A 25,245-nucleotide genomic window follows, 5' to 3' on the forward strand; every position below is an offset into this window, starting at 1 on the left:
GAGTTTGTTTATGTCCTAGAGGAAAAGGAAAAAATTCTGAAGGAATGAATCTCTCTTCTAGAGTATCAGAAAGAATGTAGTATTCTTTGAAAAAGTAAAAGTAATTTAAGGAGGAAACAAAGGAATAAAATGCAAAGGGAATCTTATTGAAGGTCAGGGAATAGAAGAATGTAGAGGAGAAAGGACCACTAAATATATGAAACTAAGTGATCAGTTTATCTTTAATGTAGCACACAATTTTTAAGTAGAAAGGGGGAGAGTTGGACTATCTCAGAGGGAGGGGGCTTCTTATTTTCCAAGCAATCATAATCCACAAGTGTTACCAGTTAAGAGGCCATCTAGTAATGGTTAGAATAAGAGGTAATGAGCAGTAATAGTTGGTGACTCCCTCTATTGGATACTCAGGAGTAATTTATCAACTTGATATTAACCAGAGAGGTTTGATTTCTTTAAAGCAAGTAGTCAGCACCTGAAAAATGGCTTGCTAAAAATTGTCAATCCTGATGACCACTGCTCATTCCTTTATGGGAACAAATGATACCACCTAAAGGAATCCATAAAACATTGCTAATAATTTTTAAGTCCTGGACAAAAATTTACGTGAAGACCCAAAAGTATTCATAATATTTTCATCACCTCTGCTCTTTGGAAGCAGAATCAAAAAAGCAAGGTTCATTTGGGTAAGTTATCACCTGGTCAAGTAGGTGATCTCTGAGAATGGGATAGGAATTTTTTGGACCACAAATATGAAGTAATGAGATACTGGTCAAAGACAGTATATATCTGACACAAGGATTAAAACACATTTGTCTATAGTCTCATAAATCTGATTTGGGAATTTTAAATTATAAAAAATACAGTTGTAGAGAGGGACAAAGCTGCTCATACAGATTTGTTGTGCCTGCACCATAGAGAGAAGCAAGGAAAACATAAGAGAAAAGGTAGCAGAAAAGAGAATGAATAAATCATAGGAGGTAATATTAAAAAGAGACAGTGATGAAAATATGTGGCCTCAGATATTTATAGAGAAATGCACAAAGTATGAGTAATAAAAAGGGGTGAATTAGCCTTCCTAACACAAGGAAAGCAAATCTGATCTCATAGGTAACACAATGAATTGATGGAACAGTTCTGTAAAGGGTCCAAAAGAAGAGAATATACTAGGATTGGTGAGCAGCTTTGTGTATTAAGAAGGTATACTTGTGGTATTAACATTAGATTCAGAAGACCTAGTTTTAGGTCCTACCTATGACATTCATTGTCTATATAATTTTGGGTGAGTCACTCAACCTCCTTAGAGCTAGATCTTCACATCTAAAAATGAGGAGGCTGGACTAGATGACCTTTAAGGCCATTCTAAATTTATTAGTCTATATTCTTATGTGAATTATCCAAGTGAGGAAACATGATGGAGGTCATTAGATTAGAAGAAGAAATGAAAACCATTTTGGCTTGGAAGAATACTATTGACTATCTGGATCAAAGGAGGAATTAGAGAGGAGTTAAGGTCAGAAAGGGGTAAAATCATAAAACATGCATGAAAACAGAACACAATACATTAATACTAGGGACTTTTAATTGTTTGGAATGTCAGAGCTCGCTCTCTTTCTCTCTCTTCCTCTTTCTCTCTCACTCTCTCCCTGTCTCTGTCTCTGTTTTTTTGTCTCTGACTCTCTCTCTCTCTCTCTCTCTCTTTCTCTCTCTCTTTCTCTCTCTGTCTATCTCTCTCTGTGTGTCTCTCTCTGTCTCTCTCTCTCTCTCTATCTCTCTCTGTGTGTGTCTCTCTCTGTCTCTCTTTCTCTCCCATTTTTTCTCTCTGTCTCTGTGTTTCTGTCTCTCTCTCTCTCTTTTTCTTTTCCTCATTCTCTCTCTCATTCTCTTTGTCTCTCTTTGTGTCTATCAGTGTCTCTTTCTGTCTCTTTCTCCCTGTTCTGGTCTCTTTTTCTCTGTCTCAGTCTTGATGTCTCTCTGTCTCTGTCTCTCTCTTTCTCCTTCTCTCTCTTTCCCTCTCTCTTTTCCACTCTTTCTCTCCCTCTCTTTCCCTTCTTCCCTCCCTCCCTCTCTCTCTATCTCTCCCCCTCACTAGCTTCTCCTCTTGCTCCCCGTCTCACCTGCTTCTCCTTGATCCCTTTCTTGCCCCCTTGCATTAGCTTCCCCCCTCTCCTTAAAGTAGACAATCTGATAAATTTTTTTACTTGCATTAATGAAAGTTGCATTTGTTAAAAAAAAAAAAAAAAGCAGAAGTGCTAAGAAGAATTGCCTTTCTGTAGTTTCTGGCCAACCAAAAGGAACACATTGTGAAGTAAAAATTAACATTAAGGAAAAGTGACCACTTTCACAGACTGCTTGAAAAAGAAGATTAAAAAGTCTGACAAAATCTGATGTGTGCCATAAATTTTTAGGAAGCAGATTTCAAGCAGTTCAAAGAACTACTCATCTCTTATTTTGTTTTTTTTATCTTATGAGGAAATGACCATTGTCATTTTCCCATTGTACAGGGAAGAATAGAACAAAAAAGGTTTACAGAGACATGGAATGAAAAATAAAGGAGGAGAGCAACTAAATGCCCTCCATGAATTCAAGTCTTAAGGTTCAAGTGAACTATACCACTGGGGGTATGCAAAGAACTAGCAAATGTGATTGCTGAGCCACTGTCAAAATCTTTGAAAAACTAATGGGAAAAAGAAATCAAAAAATGGAAAAGGATTCACATATGCAAAAATGTTTGTAGCAGCCCTTTTTTGTAGCAGCAAGTAACTGGAAAGTGAATAGCTGCCCATCAGTTGGAGAATGGCTGAATAAGTTATGGTATATGAATTTAATGGAATATTATTGTTCTATAAAAAACAATCAGCAGGATAATTTCAGAGAGGTCTGGAGTTACATGAACTGATGCTAAGGGAAGTGAGTAGACTGTACACAGCAACAGCAAGATTATACAACAATCGATTCTGATTGTGGCTCTTTTCAAAAGCAAGGGGATTCAGGCCAGTTCCAAAAGTCTTATAATGAAGAGAGCCATTTGCACCCAGAGAGAGGACTGTGGGGACTGACTGTGGATCACAACATAGTATTTTCACATTTTGTTGTTGTTTGTTTGCATTTTGTTTTCTTTCTCATTTTTTTTCTTTTTTGACCTGATTCTTCTTATGCATCATGGTAATTGTGGAAATATGTTAGAATTACACATGTTTAACATATATTGGATTATTTGCTATCTAGGAGAAGAGGAGGGGGGAATGGAACACAAGGTTTTTTAAGGGTGAATGTTGAAAATTATTTATGCATATGTTTTGAAAATCAAAAGCTCTGAATAAAGTGTAAAAAAAAGAAAGAAGAAAAACTAATAAAAAATAGTAAAAGTACATAGGACTGGAGAAGGGCAAATGACCTTGACTATTTTAAGGAATAAGTAGTCTTTAAATTCAAGTGTACAATTTACATTCATCTATTAAATGCCATGTAGTTATAGTTAGCCCATAGTTCTAGAGGGTTAAGATACTTTTGGATCCATTTCTGATCTCTGTCTCTTCCACTGTAGTGTCATCTTCCAAGTACTATCATGCCTATGGCTTGAGCTAAATCATTGAAAATATGCTGAATACAAAAACAAGGGCAGATTCCTGGGAAGCTTCACTAGGTACCTCCTTGCAAGTTGACATCTTCCCATTAGTGACTATTCTTGGGATCCAGTCATTAACATGTGAATCCTCCTAAAGTTCTGCCATGGGTCTTTTTACTTCTCTTTACATTCTTCCCCTAGGTGATCTCATGAATTCTGTTAATATCTCTCTGTAAATAAATCCCAAATCTGTGTTTCCAACTCTAATGTCCTGAGCTTCAATCTTATATTATCAATTGTTTGCTGGACAAACCTAAATATTTTGTTGATATTTCATACTCAACATATTTGGAACTTACTGTGTTTGTCTCAAACCTGAAATCTCCTATAATTTCTCTTTTTCTCTTAAAAGTACTACTGTTCTTCAAGTTATCCAGTTTTACATCCTTGCAACCACCCTTGATTCTTTTCCCCATCTTAATTCACATATCCAATCCATTTTCAATTCTTGTCAATTCTATAAGGACATCTCACTCATTGATCTTTCTCTCCATTCACATGAGCACCACACCAGTCTGTGCCCTTATCGACTTTCATGAGGACTACTTCAATAGTTTCTTAATTTGTCCTCATTCTTCTAGTCTCATCCTTCTCTGATTCATTTTCTATGCTATTGCCAAAATGATGCTTCTGAGGAATGTATGTTACCAAACTATTTCCCCACTCAAAAATCATTAATTTTTCCTTATGATTTCTAGGCCCCAAATCTTTAACCTGGAATTTAAAGATCTGCTCTTCCCATTCCTCCTACTATATCTATATCTATATCTATCTATCCATATATAAATATACACACATTATATATACATGCTGGCTCCAATATACTTGTCCAGAATTATTTGATAGTACTCAGCTGCTTGAATCCTATGTTTCAGACAAGCCTGACTACTTGCTGTTGCTCTAATTCAAAATTATACCCTTGTTTCCAATTTCTTTGCATGGCCTGAATGCTATAGTTACCTTCATTTATGGTTCAGTTTATATATTGCTATCTATTCAAACCTTCCCATGTCTCTAAATTGTTAGTACTCTCTCTCCCTTCTTAAATACCTCACATTTTCATATTTGTGTATATTTTTTATTCTAATAACTAGAAAGATATTTGAGGTCAGGGACTGTCAAATATTTTCTTTTGTATTACTCATACCTAGCCCAATATCTTACAGATAATAGATATTCAATAAATGTTTGCTGAATTGAAAGAAATTAGAATTTTAGGGGAAAAGTCCCTTATTAAGAGTCAGGATCCTTGGGAAACCAGGCCCAGCAAGTGCCAATATAATGGATATTTAATTAATCAAGCAAGGAAACAACAAGTATTCTTGAGCACTTATATTGTTCCAGGCACAGTTCTATATACCAAGAATGCAAAGAAAGGGCAGGGGGAAGTACTTGCTCTCAAGAAACTCTCCAAAACAGTGAAAGAACATATAAATAAAACTAGGTATAAATAAAAGGTAGGGAGTAGCCTAGTGGCAGTGAATAGAACATTGAGCTTGGAATAAAGAAAACTCATCTTTCTGAGTTCAAATTTGGCCTTAGACACTTACTAGCTCTGTGACCTTAGGCAAATTACTTAATCCTGTTTGCCTCAGTTTCCTCATTTATAAAACAAGCTGGAGAAAGAAAGGCAAATCATCCCAATATTTCTGCCAAGAAAACTTCAATGGGATCACAAAGAGTAAGATATAACTGAAATGACTGAACAACAACAAAATATTTACAAGATGGAAGATCATCTTAGAAGTGTAGGAAAGGTCTCAGCAGCTGGAAGGGATCTGGAAAATCCTTCTACAGAAGTTAAAGTTTGAGCTGAGTCTTTAAGGAAGCCAGAGATTCCAAGAAGAATTGAGAAGGAAGAGCATCCCAGCGAGTAGCCTTGGAAGTGGAAGATTTTTGTATTATGTTTGGGTAACAACAAACAGGTCAATATAGTTGGATTGTTGAGTTCGTAGAGGGAATTAAAATGTAAGAAGACTGAAAAGGTAGGAAGGAAAAAAGGTTGTTAATAGGTTTAAATGCTAAATAAAAGATTTTATATTTGATTCTGGAGATAACAGGGAGCCACTGAGTGGTGTGTGTGTGTGTGTGTGTGTGTGTGAGAGAGAGAGAGAGAGAGAGAGAGAGAGAGAGAGAGAAGGAGAGAGAGAAAGAGAGAGAGACAGAGACAGAGACTGAGAGAGAGGGAGAAGGGGAGGGAGGTAGAGAGATAGAGATAGACTTGTGCTACAGGAAAATTGTCTTGGCAGCTGAATAGAGAATAGATTAAAGTAGGGGATAAACATAAGGCAAGGGAGTTTATTACAAGGCTATTGAAATAAGCCAAGCAAGAGCCAAGAATCTCAGCTAGGATGGTGGCTGTATGAATGGAAAGAAGGGGATGTATATAAGAGATGTTTAGTCCAGAGAAGAGAAAAATTAGCAGGCCATGATATTTGTCTTCAGTCATATGGAAGAAGAATCAAATTCGTTCTGGTTGGGTCCAGAAGGCAGAATTAGTAACAAAGGGAGGAAGTTGCAGAGGCAGATTTTGCTTTGATATGAGGAGAAAATATCCAACATTGAATTGGGCAACCAGACATAGAATGAATCATCACTAGAAATGTTCAAGCAGAGGCTGCACAATCACTTGTTAAGAACATTGAAGAGAAATTCCTACTTCAGGTGTTTGGAGTGTGGAGATTTTATGGTATGTTTCATATATAAAATTCTATGATCAGGAAGTATTTCTCATTTCATTCTAAGGGGAAGGAAAACAAAAACAATAAAAGTGGCAATACAGTGACTCATTTGTGTATCACATTAAAGGGCAGCTAGATGGTATAGCAGAGAGAAAACTGAGCTTGGAATCTGGAAGACATCTTCTTGAGTTCAAATATTGCTTCAGATACTTACTAATTGTGTGAGCCTGGGCAAGTCATTTAATCGTGGTTGCCTCAATTTCCCCATCTGTAAAAGTAGCTTAATTATCTTTGCAAGAAAACCCCAAACAGGGTCATGAAAAATCAGACATAACCAAAAAATGAACAATAAAAAAATCACATTAAAGCTTACAAAGTACTTTTCTCACCTTAGTCCTTGAAGGGGCAGAAAGTTAAAAAAAAACTTTATGTAGACTATGCATTAATAACACTGTTGAGAGTATGTGTGTGATTAATCTAAGAAACAGCTTTTGATAGATTTGGCACATTGGTACTTTTCTTTTCTGAGAAGGGCCCTTGATGGGGAAGTCTCATTTTTTCCATTGTTAAGATGATAGAACTGAAACTCCAAGTGGGGATGTGATTGGTCTGGATAACACAGGTAGGCAATGCCAAGGTTGGAATTTGAAGTCAAGTCTTCTTACAGTGCTCCTTCAATTACACTGTGCTGCTTCTTATACAGTGAGCTAGCCACAAGCTAACTTGTTCCTAGATGTCAATTTGAGGCTTATATTTCTGAAGCCTCACTTCAATTCTCCAAAAAGGGAAAAATCAAAGGTGGAAGTAGGATCACCATATGGAAAAAAGTATTAGTCTTGGCTTGCTTGGACCCATAATGCAGAATTAGAAGCAATTAGTAAAATTGTTGAGAATAAACTTTTGGCTAGATCGAAAGGAAAGCCTTTTTAAAATTTAAAACTATTTACTTAGGACGCTTGGTGCTCCTACCGTGTTTCCCTGATAATAAGACCTATCCCGAAAATAAGCCCTCCCCTTATTGTGTAAGATTCCTCTAAAATAAGCCCTCCCCTGAAAATAAGCCCTATTGAGATTGCTACTGTAGTGAAGGTGATCCCCTGCGCTACACGCTACATTACGGTACCCTTTGTATGCACCATCCTCTCCCCCCCCAGGTGAAACGCACTCCACGCTCTGAGATGCATCCAATCAGAACTGCAGCAGTGAGCGCATCATCCTGTTCTTCCCCAGTGATTTTTTAAAATAACTTTTTATTGACAGAACCCATGCCAGGGTAATTTTTTACAGCATTATCCCTTGCATTCACTTCTGTTCCAATTTTTCCCCTCCTCCAGATGGCAAGCAGTCCTTTACATGTTGAATAGGTTACAGTATATCCTAGATACGATATATGTGTGCAGAACTGAACAATTTTCTTATTGCACAGGGAGAATTGAATTCAGAAGGTAAAAATAACCCGGGAAGAAAAACAAAAATGCAAGCAGTTTATATTCATTTCCCAGTGTCCTTTCTTTGGGTGTAGCTGCTTCTGTCCATCTTTGATCAATTGAAACTGATTTGCTTGCTGGCACCATTGAGAGCAATGCCGCAGAAGAGAGCTGAGGCAGGACAACATAAAAACCCGGTATGTAAGCAGGAGTGAGGGAGCATGATGGAGGATAAAAGGGGCATGATGGAGGATAAAAGAAGAACTCAGGGGGCATCATGGAGGATAGAAGGAGCACTCAGGGAGCATGATGGGGTTAAAACATTATTGAGGGGCATGATGCAGTGAAAAGAAGGACTGATGGTCATAATTTTATTATTCTGTCTGCACGGGTCACCTGTGTTTTGGCAATTCGTTTGGATGGAAAGAAAGCCACACCTCTAATCATCAGTAAGGGCAAGAAAGATAAGGTTGAACGTGTATCAGGCATTTACGTTCTTGAAACCAAAAAAGCCTGGTATACACAAGCCATTATAAGAAAGTGGGTTGATTTAATGCTGCCACTTGTTATGTGAGGTAACCAAAGAGATCTGATAATCTAGGATTCAGCCAGCACTCACCACGCTAAAGAAATGAAGAACTTCCTTGCAGAGAGAAGAATAGATCAAGTAATGATTCCTGCAGGAATGACTGCCTATCTCCAGACCCTTGATATTGCAATAAACAAGCCATTCAAGGACCTTTTGCGCATGGAAGTCAATGACTACATTGAAAATAGAATGGAAAGAAATCAGCGTGGAAACTTTGTGAAGCCCTGTCTGCAAGAAGTCGTGACTTGGGTGAAGAAGTCATGGGATAAAATTACTGACAGCTGTGTCGCCAAGGCACTACAAGCAGGTGACCTGGACAAGATATGTTCATTTAAAGAGAGCTATATTGCTGGACATGGCAGATTGGGTCCACTTCTTCTGAAGGAAATAGATGCGCAAGACATCCAGGATGGAATTCAGGGTATGGACACTTATGACGATGTTGTTGAAGAAGATGACATGATCATTATTGAATAAAGGTACTTTTTTTGGTTCACATTTACCTGTTTATTAAAATTGCTGTCAATGTTCATTAAAATTAGCCCTCCCCTGAAAATAAGCCCTCTGGTGTTTTTCTGTCCCAAAAAAAATTTAATAAGACAGTGTCTTATTATCGGGGAAACACGGTAGGTTATTGCAGGATCAGCACCATGGACAGATCCTGATTGCGGTCACCACTGCTGGATGTGAATTCTCTGTTTCTGTCTCTCGTCTTTCTGTCTCTCCATATCCTTCTCTTTCTCTCTCTCTCCTTCTTCCTTTTCCTTTCCCCCTCCTACCGTATACCCCTTACTTCCAAGGCTTCTCCAGGCTCTAATCTTCTTTGAGAGAGAGAGAGAAAGAGAGAGAGAGAGATCACTTATTAGCAATAAATTATTAGTGATTTTAAATCTATTAGAGATTTTTGAGACTGTCCAGTGTGAAGTTACATACCCAAGGTCATATAATAGATGTCAGAGCTGAGATTTTAATCCACATTTCCTGGCTTCGAATCCAGTATTCTAAGCACTATGTCACACTTCTCCTTTAAGTACTAACTGGGATCTAGATTTCTTGTTTTATTTGATCCTTACAACTGTCTTGTGATAGAGGTAGGATATGACATGGTTTATTATCCTCATTTCACAGATAAGAAAACTGATAGTAAAAGGTGATATGACCTAAGACCACACAGTTAGCTAATAATAGAATCAGAACTCAAATTCAAGTCTTATAATTCCAAGTCTAAGGTTCTTTCAAACCATATTACTCATAATTCTCATTTTTGAGCTAAAAAAAGGAAATTGAGCACCAGAAAAGTATAAAATGATTTGGCTATGATCACATACTTAATAAGTAACAAAACAGGAACACTAACCCAAGTTTAGTATCTTCTAATTCAGTGTTCTTCTCACCATACCTATGTCATGGCTGAGTTCCTCAAAACTCTGCTTCTAAAGCAGATATTTTTCAGAGTTTCCCTACTTGGATCCTATAGATTATAGGAACTAATCAGGGGGAAAGAGGGTGCTTAATCTTTGGGGCTCTTCTTTTTGGAAAGTGTAAGCTTTGTGAGGGCAAAAAGAGTTTTGCATTTTGTCTTTATATTCCAAGTGCCTATTGCAGAACATAAAAAGCATTTAATAAAGGCTTATTAGGAATTTTGGATTGACTTGTATCATAAGGTTTTTATGGGTAGGAAGGTCATATACAATTATACAAGGTAGGAAAAAGCTGCCTTTAATATGATTTAATGCATGGAATTAAGCCTTTATTGCACATAAACCAATGTACTCAATTCTGGGAGAGATATAGTTTAGTCAAGACATAGTCTTGACTCTGATAGGTTCTGCGGTCCATTAGGAACATAAGACATCAACAGAGAAAGTACAATATACAATATCATATGGGAAAAGTAATGAATACACAAAATGATATAATTGTGAGGTCAAAGATGGAAGGTTATTGCCAAGGATGGAGGTGGAGCCAGATTATAGAAGACTTCTTGGAGGAAACAGCATTTGTTTTGGTCTTTTAAGATTGGGTAAGATTTCAATAGGGATAGATAAATAGGTCTTCTTTAATTATCATTAGGGAACAGGACCATGTCTTATTGGAGGGGACCCTTTTGGACAGGAAGGAGAAAATGGAATTACAAAAGTATTTGTGGGGTTTGTATGGGGGTTGGGGGTGGAGCAAACCAGAAAGCTGTCTTTAATAGACATGTTCATTTTCCACGGTAGAGTTTGCCTGCAATAATGTCAGTTCATTTCTCAGTCTGCCAGAAATTCCACAGATAATTGGAAAGAACTAAAAATGAAAACATTACAATTTGCCATGTCATATGTTAACTTTTTCTTATTGTATGATACCCACGGTCCACTGACAGATGCTGTGTTATTAACATTTGATTAAAAATCACTTCAGGTCTGAGCCAGCCCGTTGAGAAGTGAACATCTTGACAAGGCTGGTGTATTGTGATTGACAATTAGTAATATTCAGTGTGTCACAACATAGATAGTGTGACTTATTGGTGCTGCTGTAGTGCAACACATTTCATCCGAGCCCTCCAAATTGCTACATAGGAATAAGAAAGAAAAGATCGTCTAATTCAGCCGACTTTGATTACCAACAAAGGAGATATTGTACATACCTGTCTCGGCATGCCCAGACCAGATTTCTATCAATCAGTCAGACGGGCACTTTCCCACTCCTGTTGGGGAACAGGGAAGCTCAGCAGAGTTGGATCTCATTATGCAAACTCTCCACTTCTCTATCAGCAGCCAAATCCTTTTTGTCTGGGAATATTAAAGTGCTCAGCTCCCTTAGAGAGGCGGCCTCTACAAATTACAAGGCCACTCATTTTAAAACAAAAGAGCTCCCACTTATATATATATAAAAACCAAACACTATTACATTTTGACTGACATGCCAGGTACTTATCCTGCCTTGAGCCCTTCCTCCACTCTCATCCTCCTTTAGCTATTGCTCTAATGGGGCATAGGGATTTCAGGTCATTTCAGGTCAGGATTAGGTCATTTGTTGGCTCTTGGATCAAATTCCTTTTAAGTACTTTGAAGAGTTCTTTCTTTTGATGGGTAGTGTTACCAGCTGCTTCCCTGAATAACAGGTAAATTATACTCTGTCCTTTTAAAAGTAGCTTTTACTTTAAGGAGGAGTGCAGTGAGACAGTGGTCACCAATGGATAGAAGTAGTCTCAGAGTCAAGATGACTTAGATTCAAATTCCAAACTCTTCTTCATTGTGGGTCCCTGGGCAAGTCACTTAATTACTTAAAGTCCCAGGAAGCTCTTTAACACTGTAAGTTACAGAATTATTAGGGTACTGGTAGATGGAGTTTGTTGACCAGGAAGTCAAGAGTCTGGACAAACAAAACCTGAACTTGATATGACTTTTTTTTTAGGCTTGGTGTATTTCAGGAAATGTACATTAGATTAATTTTTAATTCTTGGCCAAAATGTGAAATTTAGAATATAGATTAATTGGGAAGTATCCGTAGAAGTAGGGTCTAATAAGAAGTACTGGAGATGGGGCAAAGGAAAAAGACTTAAATTTCTCTTTGAATATCAGAGCTTAGGAGAATGATTAGAATACAGAGTAATGAAAATGATGAAAGTTTTAAAACATAGAGTTATATAGATGGAAGAGTTCTTAGAAGATAAAGTTATTCTATAGAATTTTAGAGCTAGAATGGACCATCTCACTTTTCAAATCTGAAAACTGAGGCCCAGAAGGGGAAAAGAAAGTCACACAGCATGTCAATGGCAAGGCCCTAATTCTCAGGTTTTTTGACTATCTAGAGCTCTTTTTCAAGAGTGAGTTGATGACTTTGAGCAGATCTGCTTCACTTAAATCCATCCTTGTGAAGTCCTTGGTACTTTTTGAGAACGAAGGACAAAAAACTCTTTCTTTTGCCCTGTTAATGCTTCAAGCACTTACAAAGCACTCTGAATCAATGGTTTTCCTCCCTCTCCTAACTTCTTCTCTGTTGATCCTGGCAGCTCTGTAAGTTGCCTGGCTATTGCACTACTTCTCTCTAGAGAGGTCATACTAAGGTAAAGGTGCAAAACAAGCTCCATGCAGTTTCTCATTCTTAACCTTCATTGCCATCAAAGGAGGACTTGGGTCATACTTTTATAGAAAACCTAGCATTCCCCTTTTTTTGCCTCCCTGATTTCAATGAATGGTCCTAATAATGACTAAAGGTCAGTTTTCTTGGATGCAACAAAAACAACTTTATTAGGAATGGTGAGAGAGCTTGATGATTTGTAAAGAGTCCTAGATGAAGATAGAATGCATATAGTCAAGACATTGACTTCTACCTAACTTTAGACAAATCACTTTCCTTCTGAGGGCATTAGTTTCCTACTCAATAAAATGAACGAGATGAACTAGAGTGATGATTTTTAAGGACTTTCCTAGCTCTAATACTTTTGTTGAGTTCTTAGATTATAGATCACAATATTACACATTTTAGTAATGAAAGGAGTTTTAGAGGCTATTAAGTCCAGCTCTCTTACTTTATAGATAAGAATACTGAGGCAAGGAGTGATTAAGTGAATTTCCAAGTTCATGATCTTCAAAAGGCTTGTAATGAAATGGATAGTGAGAGAAAACGTGGACCTTACACAACTGTGTGCCTCCTCTCCGCCATCTTGGCCGGAAGTCCCCCTATTATTTCTTAATAAATTTAGAAAATCTTTATACCCTTCTAGATATATGTATGTATTGTTCTCTATTTAACCCATTCACTTCTCTTTGCCTCAGTTTTCTCATCTGTAAAATGAATTGAAAAAGGATATGTCAAACCACTTGAGTATCCTTGCCAAGGTGACTCCATGGTCAGTTGATGTGATATGATATATGGGGTCACAAAGAGTCAAACACGACAGAAGAATACTTTTTTTTTTAGCAAAGTATGTGTGGACTATCTGAAAGCCATAACTAAAAAAGAATCTTTGTATAATGTAATAAGAATTAATAAAGCAAATTGTCCCCAATGTGTTAAAAAAATAAGAGGGGAAAGTAGAAATAGAAAAAAATCCATTAATCACCACCTGAAAGAGATCCTATGAGGAAATCCTACAAGGGCATCATAGCCAAATTCTGAAACCTCCAAATCAGGGAGAAAATATTGTGATCAACAAAAAAAAGCAATTCAAATATGAGGGAGTCACAATTAAAATCACAAAAGACCTTGTAGCAGCTACATTAAAAGATTGTAGGTCTTGGAACACTGTATTTTGAATCAAAAGAGCTAAAACTGCAGCCAGAAATATACCCAGCAAAGTTAAGCATAATCCTGAATAAAAAATGAACATTCAAAGAATTGCCAGACTCAGGATTTTGTTGTGAAAAGGACTGAACTTAATAGAAAACTTGACACATAAGATGCAAGAGAAATATCAGATAAATGTCAAAGATTAATTTCAAGGGAATTAAAAAGGACAAACTGTTTATGCTTTATACATAGAAATGAAAACCATAAGTCTAAAATTATCTCTAGTAAGTAGGTAGTTAGAAAGAAAGATTGGGATAGAACTGAGTATTATGTGATTCAAAAAAAGCAAAACCATGTAAGAAAGAGGAAATGAATAATTAGGTTATACAAATGAAATGTGAGAACAAGAACTGACATAGAGGAATTAGATGGGAGAGAAGGGCTAGTAGATCTGGAATACTATTCACGATGGAATGGGTTAAATAGAGAACAATACATACATATATCTAGAAGGGTATAAAGATTTTCTAAATTTATTAAGAAATAATAGGGGGACTTCCGGCCAAGATGGTGGAGAAGAGGCACACAGCTGTGTAAGGTCCGAGTTTTCTCTCACTATCCATTTCATTACAAGCCTCTGAATTGATGCTTGCCTGAAAAAAAACCCACAAATAATTACCAAGAGAAGCCATCCTTGAGATTCACCAAGAAAGGTCTGTTTTTGCGTGAGGGCTGGGACGGTTTTGGATTGGGCGCAGGGTGTGGGCAGGCAGCTGAGAGCATGGCAGGCAGCTCACAACTGAGCAGACTGGAGAGGGGGTGGGGTGTGATTGCAGCCATCTCTGGGGGGTGGGGAAGGGGGGGGAAAGCTTTGCTACAGTATTGGATACTTTGCCCTGGCAGCAAGCCAGCAGCCCAGCAAAGAAGCTAAAAACACCGGGGCGAAGAATACAACCCCAAATAGCTGGAGTCTCTCGGGATCTGGCCACCCTTCCCACACAGTGTCTCAGCACAGATCTCAGAGCGCAGGCGCAGCACAGTCGGGCTAGTGCCTCGCTGCTGCCCCCACAGTCTGTAGAGGAAGCTCGGTAACACCACCCAGCCCCTCCCCCTAAAAAGCAGGCGCCAATTAGGGGTGATTTCTTTTTTTCTTTTTGCTAGTTTGTCTTTGATTCTTTGACATAATGAGCAAAAAATTGAAGAGGACTTTAACCCTTGACAGCTTCTATACAGAAAGAGAGCAGACTCTAAATCCTGAGGAGACTAAAAACAGACTGTCTCCAGGTGAATCCCCAAAGGAAGAGATCATCTGTTCCTCAGCACAGATGAACCTCATAGAAGTAATTTAAAAAGCTCTCACAAGGGAGCTAGAAGAAAAATGGGAAAAGGAGAGGAAGGCTTGGCAAGAGAGTCTGGAGAAGTCATCCCACTCATTTAAAGACAGAGTGGATAAAGAAATCAAATCCTTGAAAAATAGGATTAGTGAACTGGAAACAGAAAACAGCTCTCTAAAAAACAAAACTGGCGAAATGGAAAAAAATTCCACAGAACAAAAGAACTCAATGGGACAATTAGAAAAAGATCTTTAAAAAGTGAGTGAAGAAAATACTTCACTGAAAATCAGAATTGAACAATTGGAATTGAATGACTCGAGGAGACAAGAAGAATCAGTCAAGCAAATCCAAAAAAATCAAACAATGGAAAAGAATGTAAAATACCTTCTGGGGAAAACAACAGACCTGGAAAACAGATCCAGGAGAGACAATCTGAGAATCACTGGATTCCCAGAAAAGTATGATGAAAAAAAGAGCCTGGACACTATTTTCCAGCAAATTATTAAAGAGAACTGCCCAGAAGTCATAGGAACAGAGGATAAAATAGACATTGAAAGAATTCATCGATCACCCACTGAAAGGGATCCTAAAATCAAAACACCAAGGAATATAGTGGCCAAATGCCAGAACCCTCAGACGAAGGAAAAAATACTGCAAGCAGCTAGAAAAACCCAATTCAAGTATCGAGGAGCCACAATAAGGATCACCCAGGATCTAGCAGCATCCACATTAAAGGATCGAAGGGCTTGGAATATGATATTCCGAAAAGCTAAAGAACTTGGTATGCAACCAAAAATAACTTACCCAGCTAGAATGAGCATCTTTTTCCAGGGAAGAAGATGGACATTCAACGAAGTAAGCGAATTTCACCTATTTTTGATGAAAAAGCCAGAACTTAACAAAAAGCTTGATCCACAAATGTAGAACTCAAGAGAAATCTAAAAAGGTAAAGATTAATCTTGGGAACTATATTTCTGATATAAAGATGTATAAAGAATACATGTATACCTTGTTCTAGAAACTAGATGTGGAAAGGACATTGTACCAGAAAAAGGGTAATGTAGGGGCACTACATCTCATGAAGAGGCAAAAGAAACCTATTATATCTGAGAGAAAGAATGGAGGGGGATGAATATAGTGGGTATCTTACTGCCTTCAGAATTGGCTTTAAGAGAAAAATTTTAGACATATTCAATTTATGGTGAAACTTCTCCCACCTCATTGAAAAGTGAGAAGGGAAAAGTGAAAAAGGAAGGAATAAGCTAAGTGGAAAAATACGGAAACTGGGAGGGAAAGGAGTAAGATGGGGGGAGGAACTCTAAGGTAGGAGGAGGGATACTAAAAAGGGAGGGCTGTGAGAAGCAAGTGGTGCTCACAAGCTTAATACTGGGAAGGGGAGTAAGGGGGAAAGAAGGGAGAAAAGCATAAACCAGGGTTAACAAGATGGCAAGTAATACAGAATTGGTCATTCTAACCATAAATGTGAACGGGGTAAACTCCCCCATAAAGAGGAAGTGGTTAGCAGAATGGATTAAAAGCCAGAATCCTACAATATGTTGTTTACAGGAAACACACCTGAAGCGGGGAGATACATGCAGGTTAAAGGTAAAAGGTTGCACAAAATCTACTATGCTTCAGGTGAAGTCAAAAAAGCAGGGGTAGCCATCCTGATCTCAGATCAAGCTAAAGCAAAAATTGACCTAATTAAAAGAGATAAGGAAGGGCACTATATCTTGCTAAAGGGTAGCATGGATGATGAAGCAATATCACTATTAAACATATACGCGCCAAGTGGTGTAGCATCAAATTTCTTAAAAGAAAAATTAAGAGAGCTGCAAGAAGAAATAGACAGCAAAACTATAATAGTGGGAGATCTCAACCTTGCACTCTCAGAATTAGATAAATCAAACCACAAAATAAATAAGAAAGAAGTCAAAGAGGTAAATAGAATACTAGAAAAGTTAGATATTATAGATCTCTGGAGAAAATGTAATGGAGACAGGAAGGAGTACACTTTCTTTTCAGCAGTTCATGGAACCTATACAAAAATTGACCATATATTAGGACATAAAAACCTCAAATTCAAATGCAGTAAGGCAGAAATAATAAATGCATCCTTTTCAGACCAAAAAATAATTGGAAACTAAATAATCTTATACTAAAGAATGATTGGGTGAAACAGCAAATCATAGACATAATTAATAATTTCACCCAAGAAAACGATAATAATGAGACATCATACCAAAATGTATGGGATACAGCCAAAGCGGTAATAAGGGGAAATTTCATATCTCTAGAGGCCTATTTGCATAAAATAGAGAAAGAGAAGGTCAATGAATTGGGCTTGCAACTAAAAATGCTAGAAAAGGAACAAATTAAAAACCCCCAATCGAATACTAAACTTGAAATTCTAAAAATAAAAGGAGAGATCAATAAAATTGAAAGTAAAAAAAAACTATTGAATTAATTAATAAAACTAAGAGTTGGTTCTATGAAAAAACCAACAAAATAGACAAACCCTTAGTAAATCTGATTAAAAAAAGGAAAGAGGAAAATCAAATTGTTAGTCTTAAAAATGAAAAGGGAGAACTCGCCACTAACGAAGAGGAACTTAGAGCAATAATTAGGAGTTACTTTGCCCAACTTTATGCCAATAAATTCCACAACTTAAATGAAATAGAAGATACCTCCAAAAATATAGCTTGCCCAAACTAACAGAGGAAGAAGTAAATATCCTAAACAGTCCCATCTCAGAAAAAGAAATAGAACAAACTATCAACCAACTCCCTAAGAAAAAAATCCCCAGGACCAGATGGATTTACATGTGGTAAACCACCACCAAGCATTTAAAGAACATTTAAACCAAAAATTTAAAGAACAATTAACTCCAATGCTAAATAAACTATTTGAAAAAATAGGGATTGAAGGAGTCCTACCAAACTCCTTTTATGACACAGACATGGTACTGATACCTAATCCAGGGAGGTTGAAAACAGAGAAAGAAAATTATAGACCAATCTCCCTAATGAATATTGATGCTAAAATCTTAAATAAAATATTAGCAAAAAGATTACAGAAAATCATCCCCAGGATAATACACTATGACCAAGTAGGATTTATACCAGGAATGCAGGGCTGGTTCAATATTAGGAAAACTATTAGCATAATTGACTATATCAATAACCAACCAAACAAAAACCATATGATCATCTCAATAGATGCAGAAAAAGCATTTGATAAAATTCAACATCCATTCCTAATAAAAACACTTGAGAGCATAGGAATAAATGGACTTTTCCTTAAAATAGTCAGGAGCATATATTTAAAACCATCAGTAAGCATCATATGCAATGGGGAAAAACTGGAATCTTTCCCAGTAAGATCTGGAGTGAAGCAAGGTTGCCCACTATCACCATTATTATTCAATATCGTATTAGAAACACTAGCCTCTGCAATAAGAGTCGAGAAAGATATTAAAGGAATTAGAGTAGGCAATGAGGAAACCAAACTATCACTCTTTGCAGATGATATGATGGTATACCTAGAGAACCCCAGAGATTCTACTAAAAAGCTATTAGAAATAATTCACAATTTTAGCAAAGTAGCTGGATACAAAATAAATCCCCATAAATCCTCAGCATTTTTATACATCACCAACAAAATCCAACAGCAAGAGATACAAAGAGAAATTCCATTCAGAATAACTGTTGATAGCATAAAATATTTGGGAATCTATCTACCAAAGGAAAGTCAGGAATTATATGAGCAAAATTACAAAAAAGTTTCCACACAAATAAAGTCAGACCTAAATAATTGGAAAAATATTAAATGCTTTTGGATAGGCCGAGCAAATATAATAAAGATGACAATACTCCCTAAACTAATCTATTTATTTAGTGCTATACCAATCAGACTTCCAAGAAAATATTTTAATGATCTAGAAAAAATAACAACAAAATTCATATGGAACAATAAAAAGTCGAGAATCTCAAGGGAATTAATAAAAAAAAAATCAAATGAAGGTGGCCTAGCTGTACCTGATCTAAAATTATATTATAAAGCAGCAGTCACCAAAACCATTTGGTATTGGCTAAGAAATAGATTAGTGGATCAGTGGAAAAGGTTAGGTTCACAAGACAGAATAGTCAACTATAGCTATCTAGTGTTTGACAAACCCAAAGATCCTAACTTTTGGGATAAGAATTCATTATTTGATAAAAACTGCTGGGATAACTGGAAATTAGTATGGCAGAAATTAGGCATGGACCCACACTTAACACCATATACCAAGATAAGATCAAAATGGGTCCATGACCTAGGCATAAAGAATGAGATTATAAATAAATTAGAGGAACATAGGATAGTTTATCTCTCAGACTTGTGGAAGAGAAAAAAATTTGTGACCAAAGATGAACTAGAGACTATTACCGATCACAAAATAGAAAATTTTGATTATATCAAATTAAAAAGCCTTTGTACAAACAAAACTAATGCAAACAAGATTAGAAGGGAAGCAACAAACTGGAAAAACACTTCACAGTTAAAGGTTCTGATAAAGGCCTCATTTCCAAAATATATAGAGAACTGACTCAAATTTATAAGAAATCAAGCCATTCTCCAATTGATAAATGGTCAAAGGATATGAACAGACAATTTTCAGATGATGAAATTGAAACTATTACCACTCATATGAAAGAGTGCTCCAAATCATTACTGATCAGAAAAATGCAAATTAAGACAACTCTGAGATACCACTACACACCTGTCAGATTGGCTAAGATGACAGGAAAAAATAATGATGAATGTTGGAGGGGATGCGGGAAAACTGGGACACTGATGCATTGTTGGTGGAACTGTGAACGAATCCAACCATTCTGGAGAGCAATCTGGAATTATGCCCCAAAAGTTATCAAATTGTGCATACCCTTTGATCCAGCAGTGTTTCTATTGGGCTTATACCCCAAAGAAATACTAAAGAAGGGAAAGGGACCTGTATGTACCAAAATGTTTGTGGCAGCCCTGTTTGTAGTGGCTAGAAACTGAAAATTGAATGGATGCCCATCAATTGGAGAATGGCTGGGTAAATTGTGGTATATGAATGTTATGGAATATTATTGTTCTGTAAGAAATGACCAGCAGGATGAATACAGAGAGGCTTGGAGAGACTTACATGAACTGATGCTGAGTGAAATGAGCAGAACCAGGTGATCAATTTACACTTCGACTACGATATTGTATGAGGATGTATTCTGATGGAAGTGGATTTCTTTGACAAAGACTCAGGTTCAATTGATAAATGATGGACAGAAGCAGCTACACCCAAAGAAAGAACACTGGGAAACGAATGTGAACTATTTGCATTTTTGTTTTTCTTTCCGAGTTGTTTTTACCTTCTGAATCCAATTCTCCCTGTGCAACAAGAGAACTGCTCGGTTCTGCAAACATATATTGTATCTAGGATATACTGCAACATATCTAACATATATAGGACTGCTTGCCATCTAGGGGAGGGGGTGGAGGGAGGGAGGGGAAAAATCGGAACAGAAGCGAGTGCAAGGGATAATGTTGTAAAAAAAAAAAATTACCCTGACATGGATTCTGTCAATATAAAGTTATTATAAAATAAAATAAAATATTTTTTAAAAAAAGAAATAATAGGGGGAGGGAATAGGAAGGAGGTATAGAAGGGTATGTAGATAAATGGAAATGGGCTAACAAGAGAGGGAGGGAAGGAGAAGATAAGGGACGGATCCTGGCAGGGTCATGATAAGTAGTAGCTAGGCAAGATAGAGAGAGAGTAGAAGAAAAATAGAGGAGTCAGCAGGAATAGGAAACAAGAAATACACACAAATGTAATAATAATGATCAGGAGTAGAATTCATTAGAAAAAAAGCAGGGGGAGTAATTATTGATCTGAGACAATGTTAAAGTTAAAAAAGATTTAATCAAAAGAGAAAAATAGGGAAACTACTATATGTCAGCTATATTAATCAATATTGTTTTAGATTGTTTAAAACAACTAGATAGTATAGGGTTAGAATACTGTTATGGTATAGGAAATGATGAGTTGGTGGATATAGAAAACTATGTAAAGGCTTGGGCCTAAGAAAAATTATTCACCTTCAGAAAAACACGACAAATAAATATAGTGCAATCTTATATTGATGTATATGAATGTATATGCGTATGATTATAAATATCTATGTACATGTGTTTGTATATATGTGTGTGTACATATGTAAGTGCGTGTCTGAGCTTAACTATAATCTGCCTGGGGGAAGTGAAGAAGGAGAGGAAAAGGGGGAAAAGAATAAAGTAAAAAATGCACAGCAGAGAACAAAAGAAAAACTGTAAGGAAGCAAAGAAAAGATGGACAGCTGTGAATACAAAGTGCAGTGTTTATCATATATGCTTTCTTGAAATGGAAATTTATTGTTTCATATTTTGAATCCTTTCTTATATTGTGTTGTATACATGACAATGTTTTTTATTCTTTTTATGTTTTTCTTTTTATATTTTCTATTTCAGTTTTAAACAAATAAATACATTAAAACACATATGATATCATGTTTGCTTTTTTATCCTTCCTTTTTAAAAGAACTGACATTACTTGCTGGAAAATATATCCAGAAAAAAACAGAAGTGTTCTGAAGCAAATGCTGGATTGTCTTTTCATCAAAGAATTTGCCTTAAGACCATTTTCTTTGGAAGTGGTCAAGTAATTTGGAGATAAACTCCTAGTATACTTAAATTTCTACTAGTTGCTTACTTTTTCATCGACCTAAATAATTTTTTTTGCTATTTTGCATTACAATGCTAAATTTCTGTAGTCTCTCTCTATTTACAAAAATTACATTTTCATCAAAATTTCTCTGCCTAGTTGGAGTAGTTTTTTTTCCTTGGCATCCTAGAGCTATCAAAAACAAATTTCAGCATTCTAAGCAGAGATAAGTAGAATAAGCATCCTATACCTTCCATCCTATCTAGCCAATTACTGGCATAGAATCCCTAAGAACTGGAAAACTGAAACATCAGTGACATGACATATAATAGAGATGGGTCCTTTACTGTATCAAAATTAAAAGCTGGTGAGCCAGCTTTGATATTAACATTCTATGTAGAGTGCTATGAGTCCCACAATCCATCACAATGGTATAATGGCCCCTTAGGAACTGTTTAAGGACAAAATCATTATTGATCTGAGAAATGCAAATTAAGACAACTCTGAAGTACCACTACACACTCTCAGATTGGCTAGAATGACAGGGAAAGATAATGCTGAATGTTGGAGGGAATGTGGGACAACTGGGACACTGATACATTGTTGGTGGAGTTATGAATGGATCCAACCATTCTGGAGAACAATTTAGAACTACTTGCTCAAGAAGCTATCAAACTGTACATACCTTTTGATCCAGCAGTATCTCTATTGGGCTTGTATCCCAAAGAGATCAAAAAAAAGGGAAAAGAACATACTGTGTGCAAAAACATACTCCCATCAATTGGAGAATGGCTGAATAAGTTATGTTTTATGAATGTTATGGAATATTATTATTCTGTAAGAAACAACCAGCAGGATGATTTCAGAGAGGCCTGGAGAAACTTACAGGAACTAAGTTAAGTGAGTAAGATCAGGAGAACATTGTACACAGCAACAGCAAGATTATATAGATGATCAATTCTGATGGACATGGCTCTTTTCAGCAATGAGATGATTCAGGCCAGTTCCAATAATCTTGTGATGAAGAGAGCCATCTACACTCAGAGAGAGGACTGTGGGAACTGAGTGTGGATCACAACATAGTATTTTTTTTTACCTTTTTACTGTTATTTGCTTGCATTTGCTTCCTTTCTCATTTTTTCCCTTTTTGATCTGATTTTTCTTGTGCACCATGATAATTGTGGAAATCTGTATAGAAGAATTGAACATGTTTAACATATTGGATTACTTGCTATCTAGGGGAAGGGTTGGAGGGAAGGAAGGAAAAAAGTTTGGAACACAAGGTTTTTCAATGGTAAATGTTGAAAATTATCTATGCATATGTTTTGAAAATAACAACTTAATAAAAAAGGAGTCATTTAAGGAGCTACCACCTCACCTTTCCCATGAGATCATCTGACCCTGCAAGCCACATAGTTGGTGAAGATCCATCCCAAGACAAAAGCCTGAAGAACCATGTTCAGGCCATGTTCAACCCTTCTAAGATCTTTCTTACTTGCAAAAATATCCATCAAAAAATCATAGTGGTATACTAAAGTGCTTTGTGGGGACAACTTTTTCTTTTCCGAAGTGGGAGCTAAACCCAAGACAAAATCATTCATTTAGAGAGGAGTTGCTACTAAATGTGGGAAACAGCCTGAAGAAGAGAATAAATTTGTTTCATTTTTCTATTATACTTCCCCAACCCTCTCTCTCTCATTAACTCTAATTTGACAGCTAATTCATAAAGTTCCTCATTGGGAAAAAAATTGGGCTTTTTACACACACATACATATACCCATGTATGTGCATATATCCTCATAAGAAAAACTAATTTTCCAAAACAAATAGGTAAAGCAGGAGTATTTGTTTTGACTCTATACATGTATATATTTTAAGCTAGGATGTATTGCAAACACCTACCATCTATAAGATAAGGTGACGAAATATAGTTCCTGAGCAAAAATTCCCTTGGCCTGGTACCTAATTTTACTTCAAGTGGCTCACAGCCCTACAAAGAAAATATCAGAGAGATTTTTAAAAGATTGTGGTCCCATGGATCTGGGTGTGGGAGGGAAAATCTCAAACTGTCGTCAAGGATGGTTCTAGTGGAAAAGACCGCTTGGTTAGTTCTGTCATTGTCGTAACCCAACATAGGTATGTATATATGCCCATATCAGTATAGGTCCTATGGCAGGTATAGTGAGAAGTGAATGCTGGCTTCAATCCCTGCCTCCTCGATTAAATCTCTGACCTTGAGTGATTAAAGAAGAATCATATCTTTCCCAGCCACTGCTATCTGCCCATTTTTCCAGTTGTTAGCACTTTCTCACAAATTTTACATATTTCACAACAACCATGTGAGCTAAGTATTATAGCCAATTTTGGCTTCTCTTTTTATGGATGAAACTTAAGTTCTTAAGATGCATTATGGGGCGGCGATAGGACATTGGAGTCAAGAAGTCACATCTCTGATCCAGTACCAGCCACGTGACCCTGGACAACCCCTTTGACATTTTAGTCCCCAGGAATTCTTTAAGACTATGAACTGCTGAAAAGATGCCTACTTGCATTGGTAAAAGGACTTTTCTCACTGAGAATTCTCTACATAGATGAAATCACAGACCTGATGCAAAAACAAAACAAAAATTATTAATAAGGCCTAAGGTCAGGTGGAAGCCTAAGCACGGTGGAAGATGGAGCCAGCAGAATCTCTGCCACCAGCAGCCTCAAATATTAGTATTGTGGTATTAGTATTGTGGCCATGAAAAGGTCACTTATTCTCTCTAAGACTCTTCTCTCAGCAGTGGAGATAAGAGATAACAATACCAACATTACCATTGTGAAGATCAAAGGAAATACTGAAAATCTTTGAAAATCTTCAATTGTGGGATATCTGCTATTTCATTATTATTTGGCCCTACTGTTATCTTGTGTTTATCTTATGATTATGAGGTTCATGAGAACAACTTGCAGTTATTATTCACCTGGGCTTTCCCACTGCTGGCTTGGGGTCTGCCACTTCACTACTTTTTTTTTTAATAAAATATATTAGAGAGACAACTGTACCTTAGATCAGTGGAGCAAACATGAGTCTAAATTCTAGCTGAGTCAGCTCCATTATTAGAATCATTCTTGTTAACTCCATTGTTGACTCCCTTGTTCTTATTCAAGTCATTCAATCCTGTCTGGCTTTCCATGGAATTTTCTTGGCAAAGATACTGGAGTAGTTTGCCCATTCCATCTCCAGTATGTCCCTTTTTACAAAAGATCAACTGAGGCAAATAGGAGGTAAGTCATTTATACAGGGTAACATAGCTAGTAAATGTCTAAGTCTGGATTCAAACTCAGATCTTTGGGATTCCAGGCCTGGTGCACTATCCAGGGCACTTCCTATTTGTCCCATTCTCTTTATTATTCCAAATCAATAAAGTCATGCATGTATAACACTCAGTGAAGCTTAATATGCTGTATAAATAGAAGGCAAAATACTGGGCAAATCACCTCCTTCTCTGAATCTCAGTTTCCTCATCTGTCAAATGGGAATAATAATACTTGGTCAAATGGGAATAATAATACTTGACCTATCTACTTGTCGGGGTTGGCATAAATAAGATGGCTTTGTAAAACTCAATACACATAGAAATGGGAATTGTTATAATAGCGGAACTG

This window comes from Antechinus flavipes, chromosome 2 (genome assembly GCF_016432865.1).
Source record: "Antechinus flavipes isolate AdamAnt ecotype Samford, QLD, Australia chromosome 2, AdamAnt_v2, whole genome shotgun sequence".
NCBI lineage: Eukaryota > Metazoa > Chordata > Mammalia > Dasyuromorphia > Dasyuridae > Antechinus > Antechinus flavipes.